Raw genomic sequence first — 9,410 nt, 5'->3', positions numbered from 1 at the left:
AGTTTCGATGAACATGCATGTCGAAGTTTGGCACATTTCTTGTTTCAATTTTGATTTTCTGTTTCGATTATGATTTTTGGGTTTCGAATTTATGTTGATTGAAACTGTTCTTCATTTATCAATTTCAGAAATGGCGAAGACAAGAGGAGGAGGTCAAGTTGGTCCTCGTCGTAGTAGACGTAATCAAGGCTTGGAGGTAGAAGAGATAACACCAGAAGTTGCTCCAGCAACAACACTAAAGGTGAATAAGAAAATAAAAGCAAAGAAGTGGCTAGGAGAAGTAGTACTAGAAGGAAGAAAGTGGCTGCCTAAGATGATGAGGTAGAAGATGTTACACCGCAAGATGATGTGGTTGAAGATGTATTACCCCAAGATGATCATGTTGACAATGTAACACGATCATCAATAGAGGCTGATCAGACTAAGAAAGCAATGTCTGAAGATGAGAAAGTAGATTCTGAGAAGGGTAATGACAAAGATGTAACACCGGAAGCTGATCAGACTGAGAAAGCAATGTCTGAAGATGAGAAAGTAGATTCTGAGAAGGGTAATGAGAAAGATGTAACACCAGATGCTGATCAGACTGAGAAAGCAATGTCTGAAGATAAGAAAGAAGATTCTGAGATAGAACGAGAAGCTTGTTTGACTGGACAGGAACAACAGGAGGATAAAGAAGAAGCTACCAATATGGAGGAAGCTGCCAATATGGAAGAAGCTGCCAATATGTAAGAAGATGGTGTTGGCAATGGTCAAGATAATGCGATTCCTAGCAACAGTGATGAAGGAAGTCAGGTACCGGACGAAAGAGTGAAAAAAAAAAAAAAGAGGACCAACAAAGATGCGTAAAGTGGCTGAATATCCTAATGAAAATGTGTCAGTTACTTTCACTGACTTTTGTGATCATGTTGGACCTGGTTCAATAACATTATCATCTTTTCTTGGTGTCCTTGTGAGGGAACACGTTTCGGTTACAATTTCTGATTGGAGGAAAGTTGATGTAGTGACTAAACAAGCAATGTGGGAAGAGATTCAGGTATACATTTATATGCAACTATTTTTTGTTGAACAGATATGAAACATGTTTGACCTTTGCTTGTTGTATGTGATGCAGGGGAGGTTTAACCTGCAAGAAGAATGGCATAGAGTTGTTATTTTGAAGCAAATGGGAAATATCTGGAGGGCTTGGAAGTCAAGGCTATTGTCAAAAGTATGTGCTGCAAAGACTGCTGCTAAGAGAATAGATTTAAAACCCAGCAACATCCCATCCATTCAAGTGTGGAACTCTTGGGTTAGGAGCAAGACTAACTCAGCTTTCACGGTTAGTTATCTACAACTAAGTAACTTTCTTGTTTATATGTCATGTCTGATAGATTTAATGACACTGATATTTATAATGTAGGAAATAAGTAGCAAGTATAGGAAGATGAGACAAAATCAGATTCCTCACACCACCAGCCGCAAAGGAATGCTTCGTTTAGCTGATGATATGGTAAAAATAGTTGTCAAATATCTATATATATTGTATATCTTGTTAGAATAAAATGGTATTGAGATATGTATGTACTTTATATAGAAAAAAAAGAGTAGAGACCCAAGTAAGGTGACGAGGAGTAAGGTATGGATTGTGGGACACACTCATGCTGATGGTAGACTTGTGAAGCCTCAATTTGCTGAGACTATTGTAAGAATTATGGAACTTGTTATATTGTGTATAATTGATGGTTACAATCACTTGTTAATCACGCTGAGTCTTCTTGTGTTTAAATGTTTGTATCAGGAACAAATACAATCACTTGATAGTCAAATGGACTCTACATCAACTGCTGATAACATAAGGGAAGATGCTGTGAGCAAGATTTTGGGAAAAGACAAACCTGGACGAGTAAGGGGGTTTGGTAGAGGGATTACGACTACTAAGTTAGCATTTCTGCAATCTAGAGACGCAAAGATGGCAGAAATGAAAAGTGAGATTGAAGAGTTAAGGGGCATTGTCCGAGACTTAGCTGGAAAGAAGGTAATCCATTTTGTTATTGTTCGGTCAATTGGTTTGGTTTTAAGACATTTACGAATTCCTTTTCCCTATTTCAGACAAGTAATGGTGATACTGAAACATCAGAGAGTATTGGTGGATTCAAAGAAGGAGTTAGAGTACAAATATTGGATTGGATTCAATCAGGAGATGTAGTTGTTGGGGAAGGAGAATTATGTTCTGCTGAACCGATGTACAAAATTGGTCGAATACCAATTGGTCCTAATGCAATGGATGTCCTTGTTAAGTCATCACTAAGCTCAGAAGCTTCTCTCTGGAGGCCTACAACCGATGTGCTATATCTTGTGGAAGTTGTGGGATGAAAAATACTTTGGCCAATGCACAGGTGCTTTTGTATAAGGATCCAGTCGCTTTCGAAGATGTATCCATGGTAAAGTGATACATATCTAATCATTATCTTCTTACATTTCAAATCTTCTTTTCTTGTGGTGAAGTGATATATCTCTAATCATTATCTTCTTACATTTTAGCAAAACAAGGGAAGTGAAACTCGAAGATGCAAAATATATGATTGGACTAATGAAGACGATGAGGTTATTGCTGATGGTGTTGTGTGCTCAACTAACTCCAAAGAGAAGGTTAACAATATACCTCTAGTTCCAAGTGCTGCTTGTATTGAAGTTGTGAAGGTTTTCAATGATAATGCTCATTTGTGGAGGCTAACTACTGAAGCTAGTTTAATTGGTGAAGATATTAACGAGAAAATCGCATGGCCAGTCCTAAAGATTGACGTCACGGCTGCAACCACTACAGATGCAACACTACCTAAAGTCCAGGTATGTTATTTCATTTGTTTGTCTGTTGATTGATGTTGGAACTTTCATTGATGTTGGAACTTGCTTCTATTATTTGCTTTGAGTTGTAGAGTCCAGACAGCAATAGTTCCACCAGAAGTCCAAAGCAGAAGTGTTATCTTTTAGATTGCAGCAACTCTGGACGTAAGGTAGCTGAAGGAAGAGTAGTTTCAACAGATCCGAACGACTCGTTCCATCATGTACTCATAGGTCCAAATGCAAGCAAGGTCTCGGTTGAAGTGGCTAAGATTGGTATAGCAAAGGTGTGGAGGCCAAATTCAGAGATTGAAACCATTTCTGATGCAATAGGTTCAGTTGTAGCATGGCCAAATGATAAAATAAAGTTTGTGTGAATGGATGGGATATGATGTTGCAATTGTTGGAATTTTTATTTTAATTTGTATTGTAATTGTAATGGATTTTTATTATGGTTAATGACTGATTAGCAATTGTTGGAATTTGACCAGTGCTGGGAATTTCGAAAATTAAACTGATCATTGCTAATTAAACCCGTTTGGAGATTTCGAAAATTAAACCAGTTTGGAGATTTCGAAAATTAAACCGGTTTGGAGATTTCAAAAATTATGGCTAATTAAACCGGTGCTGGAAATGTCTTTATTAATCCGGTTTGGAGATGTTTTAATTAAACCAGTTATGGAGATTTCGAAAATTAAACCGGTTTGGAGATTCGAAAATTAAACCGGTTTGGAGATTTCAAAAATTAAACCGGTTTGGAGATGTCTAAATTAATCCGGTGATGGAAATTTAAACCGGTTTAGAGATGTCTAAATTATGTTTAAATTATGTTCAAACCGGTTTAAGATGATATAAGCATCATCCCATCGATTATGTCTAAATTAAACCTGTTTCAATTATGTCAAAATTAAACCGGTTATGTCTAAACCAGTTTGCTAAAAATTTGTATTTTTGTGCTTCATTTGTGCTCTATACTCAAAAACATAAAGTTAAAACCCTAAACTTCAAACATTATTGTTAAATTTCTAAATCCTAAAGTATAAAACATAAACACTGAACTCCAAAGTCTAAACCCTAAACCCTAAACCCTATACCCTAAACCCTAAACTAAGACTTAGTGTTGGAATACTAACTTATACTAATTGTTCTTAATTATAAATTATAAGAAATAATATTCAGAAACATTGAAATCCTTATTTTGATAGTTAAAAAAAATATATATTTTATATGCTTATTTTTGGATTTAAAATGAAAAAACAACTATTAACCAATGAGAATTAACCTCCCAGATTATAGGACGAATCCTACACCGTTGGATAACGCCGACTATGATCTCAGCCGTCCTTTCTTATTGTATAGGCAATTAATGTACACCATTGATCTGTCTTGCTAACTTTGATCTGGCCCGTTAATTGTTCTTAGCCAATAAACTATAATCACCGAGATTGCAATCTAGGCGAAACCTACACCGTTGATCTGTCTCGCTAACTTTGATCTGAGCCGTTATTATTCTTAGCCAATGAGCAGTAATCACCGAGATTGCAATCTTGTGAAACATACACCGTTAATCTGTCTCGCTAAGCTTACAGAACACAACTCATCTTTAGGGTTTACCAAAACTTCCCCAACTCATCTTTGTGTTCACTAAACGGATCCATCTCCATCGTGACCAAATGGATAAGACATGGATTTTGCTGCCAAGGTATACAATAAATTCAATCAACAAACAAAATTCTTTTCGCTGCCAAATGGAAATCTAAATTCATTTCCAATTTACAATGTAGGAATAGCATCGAGCACTTAGAAGGAGCAACGAAATTCGCCAATTCATCAGCAAGAAGATTGGGCAATCTGTCTGAAATGCTATACCCATTTAGAGATTGCCGCAATGTATGCCATCAGTCGATAGATGAAATTGTTGAGCATCTAGTGATAAGGGGTATGGATAAGAAGTATAAGACTTCTTGTTGGAGTATTCATGGTGAAAAAGAGCATCTACAGAAGACAATGGTCCTCAACACGAAACAGAGGCATTTGACTTGTTTAAGACAGTATTCTCTATAGGTGAAGGTGAACCAAATATGAGGAATGATGATGAAGCATTAGAGGCAAACGACAGTGAAGCAGTAGAGGAAACTGAGTTTAGGAAAAAGTTAAGAGAAGCTGAAACTCCATTGTACTCTGATTGTATCAAATACACAAAGGTTTCAGCAATTATGGGACTTTACAGATTCAAGGTTAAGAGCGGTGTGTCAGAGAAATACTTTGATCAGCTGTTGGATTTAATTCAGGACATGCTACCTGAAGACAATGTACTGCCGAAGAGTTTAGCTGCAATCAAAAAATTTCTGAAGATATTTGGTTTCGGATACGAAGATATTCATGCTTGCAAGAATGATTGCATACTATATAGGAAGGAGTTTGAGAAGTTAGACAGTTGTCCAAGATGCAAAGTTTCAAGATGGGAGAAGGATAAGCACAGTAATGAGATGAAGGTTGGGATTCCAGCAAAGGTCCTTAGATATTTTCCAATCAAGAACAGATTTTGGAGGATGTTTAGATCAAAAAAGATGGCTGAAGATTTGCGGTGGTACTATACCAATGGCACTGAAGATGGTACAATGCGACACCCCGTTGATTCTATATCATGGGCACAAGTGAATGCTACATGGCCAGACTTTGCTGTTGAGCCAAGGAATCTTCGACTTGGAATTTCTACAGATGGGATGAACCCTTTCTCCATGCAAAACACCAATCACAGCACATGGCCAGTGTTGTTGGCGAACTATAACACGCCTCCGACTATGTGTATGAAGGCTGAAAATATAATGTTGGCTTTGTTGATCCCTGGTCCAACAGCTCCTGGGAATAACATAGATGTTTACTTGGCACCACTGATAGACGATTTAAAAGATTTGTGGGCTGAGCGTATTGAAGTCTACGACTCATTTGCGAAAGAGAATTTCACACTTAGAGCCATGCTGTTTTGGAGTATCAGTGACTATCCAGCCTTAAGAACATTGTCTGGATGTAAAGTGAAGGGGAAACAAGCCTGCAATGTATGTGGAAAAGATACACCTTCCAGATGGCTAAAGTTTAGCCGTAAGTTTGACTATATGGGGAATAGAAAGAGACTACAACCTGGCCATCATTATAGATATAAAAAAGCTTAGTTTGACAACACTGTTGAGGAAGGGAATGCTAAAAGGATACAAACTGGCGCTGAAATATATGAGACACTACAAGCTTTTAGGAATGATTTTGGAAAACCTCTAGACAAGGAAATTAAAAGAAAAAGAACTGAGTTGGAAGATGATGAGGTGGATCAAGAAGAGTGTGAAGAATCAAATGACCTATGGCGATGGAAGAAGAGATCAATATTCTTTGAACTACATTACTGGAAGGTAAAGTAAAGTAATTGAACTATATTCTCTTATTGTTGGATATGAATAAGCTAGCCTAACAGTTTATTCCTTCATGTGTTAGGATTTGCCTGTTCGTCATAATATTGATGTCATGCACGTAGAAAAAAATGTGTCGGATGCTATATAGTCTATCTTGATGCAAAGTGCTAAGTCAAAAGATGGTTTGAAAGCAAGAAAAGACTTAGAAGATATTGGAATTAGAAATCACTTGCACACAGAGGTCAGGGGAAAGACAACATACTTACCTCCATCAGCCTACTGGTTATCCAAGAAAGAAAAGACCATTTTCTGCCAAAGGTTATCTAAGTTTAGAGGTCCTGATGGTTATTGTGGTAATATTGTGAATAGTATTTCAGTTAACCCTCCAAATATAGGTAGTTTAAAGTCGCATGATCATCATGTCCTAATACAAAACTTGTTACCGACTGCATTAAGAGGGTTGTTACAAAAGGGTCCTAGGATTGCCATCAATAGATTATGCAGTTATTTCAACAGGTTGTGTCAACGCATCATCGACCTGGAGAAACTAATGGCAATTAGATAGAGTTTGTGGAAACAATGTGTCAACTGGAGCGCTTTTTCCCTCCATCCCTTTTTGATATCATGTTCCACCTTCCAATTCATCTATCAAAAGAGGCATGTTTGGGAGGACCGGTACACTTCCGCTGGATGTATCCCTTCGAAAGGTTTTTATGTACTCATTTGCTTCAATATATGTATTTCCTGCAATTATGTTCAACTAATATTCATTTCTTGATTGAGTTATAGGTACATGAAAACACTTAAGACTTTTGTTAAGAATCATGCAAGGCCAGAAGCATGTATGGCTGAGGGGTATTTAGCTGGAGAATGCGTTGCATTTTGTTTAGAGCTCCTTAAAGATTCAGTACCAGTTCAAGAAACAGTTAATCGCAATGAAGATATTGAGGCTGATAGAGGCGTGGTTGAAGGTCGACCTCTGCAGAAGGGTATAGAAATTACCCTATCAGATAAAGATAGAGACACTGCACATCGCTATGTGCTAATGAACATGGCATATTTTGATCCTTATATTGAGTAAAAGGTAACCCTTTATGTTTCATCTACTAATTATTATTATAATTTCATTCTCAAAATTGTTGTTTAATATAAAATCAGGATGCATTTGGAAAAATTACAAGCTAATGATGCTCGATGTGCTAAAAATGAAACTTTGTTATGGAAAAACCATACTGAGCAGTTTGCACAATGGCTTAAAATAAAGGTTTCCAGATGCAACTTGTCTTCTTGATTATTTGTTATACAGCTTGTTAAATTGACTGATTAGCTTGTTAGCTTCATGATAATGTTTTGCTTGATGACTAGTTAGCTTATCTTGTAGCTTGATGGCTGGTCTTCTTGGACCAGTTTGTTAGCTTATCTTGTAGCTTGATGAATGGTTTCTTGGTACAGATTGATAGCTTCATGATCATGTTTTGATCAATGGCTGGTTAGCTTAGCTTGTAGCTGGATGACTAGTTTTCTTGGCACAGATTGCTAGTTTCATGATCATGTTTTGCTAAGTGACTGGTTAGCTTAGGTTGCATCTTGATGACTGGTATTCGTGATTATCATTATAGTACTTCAGCTTGATGATCAAGGATGAAATTTTACTGTGGCAGATTCATTCAGACTCAACAAATAGTCGTTCTAAGTAGATAAGGTGGTTGGCATTTGGACCAAGAACTGTTGCTTTAGCACATAAAGGATTTATCGTTAATGGGCAACGGTTTCACACAGATGCGGTTAAGCGGAAGACACAAAACAGTGGAGTAACTTACGAAGCATTTAGCATGTGTAGATCAAGTGCTCAAGATATGAGACAAGTCACTGATATGCTTACATATTTTGGAGTGATAAAGGAGATTTTACTTATGGACTATCACATGTTCAAAGTGCCGCTGTTTAGATGCAATTGGGCCAACACAGGGAATGGTGTGAAGGAGGAAGATGGTTTCACTCTTGTCAACCTTCATATGAACCAAACAGCCTATTTGAAAGATCCATTCATTCTACCTTCTTAAGCAAAACAGGTTTTCTATTCTGGGGAAGATGATAATTCAAATTGGTATGTTGTTATGAGAGCACCACCTAGAGGCTATCATGAGTTGGAAACAAAAGAGGATTTAGGTGTTGCACCTTTGCCTGTCCAAGAAGTCGATGATTTGGATGATGAAGCTTATGATGATGATAGTGTTTATGTTAGGGATGATTATGAAGGCTTGTTAGTGGTAGATTGATAGGTGTTTGTGCTTTTTGTAAACAGTGAACTTTGTTATGGTTATCTAAACATTTAAATATATTTATATATTTTGTATTAATTAAATTGGTTTTTTTTACAAATATTCGAAATTAATTAATTATTTTAAATAATAAATAATTCATAATTCATTTTAATAAATAATTTTTGAATAATTTCAAAACAAACTAATAACACAAAATATTTGCTATCTTTGCTATAGGTAAAATACAATTAATGAGTTTTAATAACATTTGTATCACGTTATTATAAATATTAACAATTGCACAATATACAACGTTATCGTTGTATATTTAACTATAGCAAACCGGCTATCCGCTATTAAAAGTGTCTGACCTACTATAACGGGCGATCTCAGAGCGTTTTAGGAAACACTATAATTGTAAACTCATTGCGTTTAACGGCCGCTATTAATACTCATATTTCTTGTAGTGAGCACTGGTTCGAGAATCACAATCTGAAGAACCATCCGAGGCTGAACCCGATGACACACTTGATGGTCTTGATCGGATGATACATCGAGTAGATGTTTAGATGGGAGACCAACCTCAACTACCTGTAGCAGCATAAGGGGAACTAGAGGAAAGGTTCAATGCTGCCCTTGACATCCAACTGGAGGCACTTGCTGAACGTATGGCCAAGCGTAAAGCTCCACCTCCTAAACTTTTGCCACCACACGAGCTTCAAGAGGAAATCACCAAGGAGGCAGCTCAGCTGGAGATTGAGGTTAATGAAGCTGTCGAGGAGATTGGGTATGAGATTCTCATGAGTGGAGTGTGCTTAGATCTTGAGCTGCGAATCGAAGAGAAATTGGAAGATCCTGGTTCTTTCACTATGCCATGTTCAATAGGCCTTAGGATTTTCAAAAATTGCTTGTGCGACCTGGG

Source organism: Camelina sativa, chromosome 16, assembly GCF_000633955.1.
Source record: "Camelina sativa cultivar DH55 chromosome 16, Cs, whole genome shotgun sequence".
Taxonomy (NCBI): Eukaryota; Viridiplantae; Streptophyta; class Magnoliopsida; order Brassicales; family Brassicaceae; genus Camelina; species Camelina sativa.
This window is presented reverse-complemented; position numbering follows the sequence as displayed.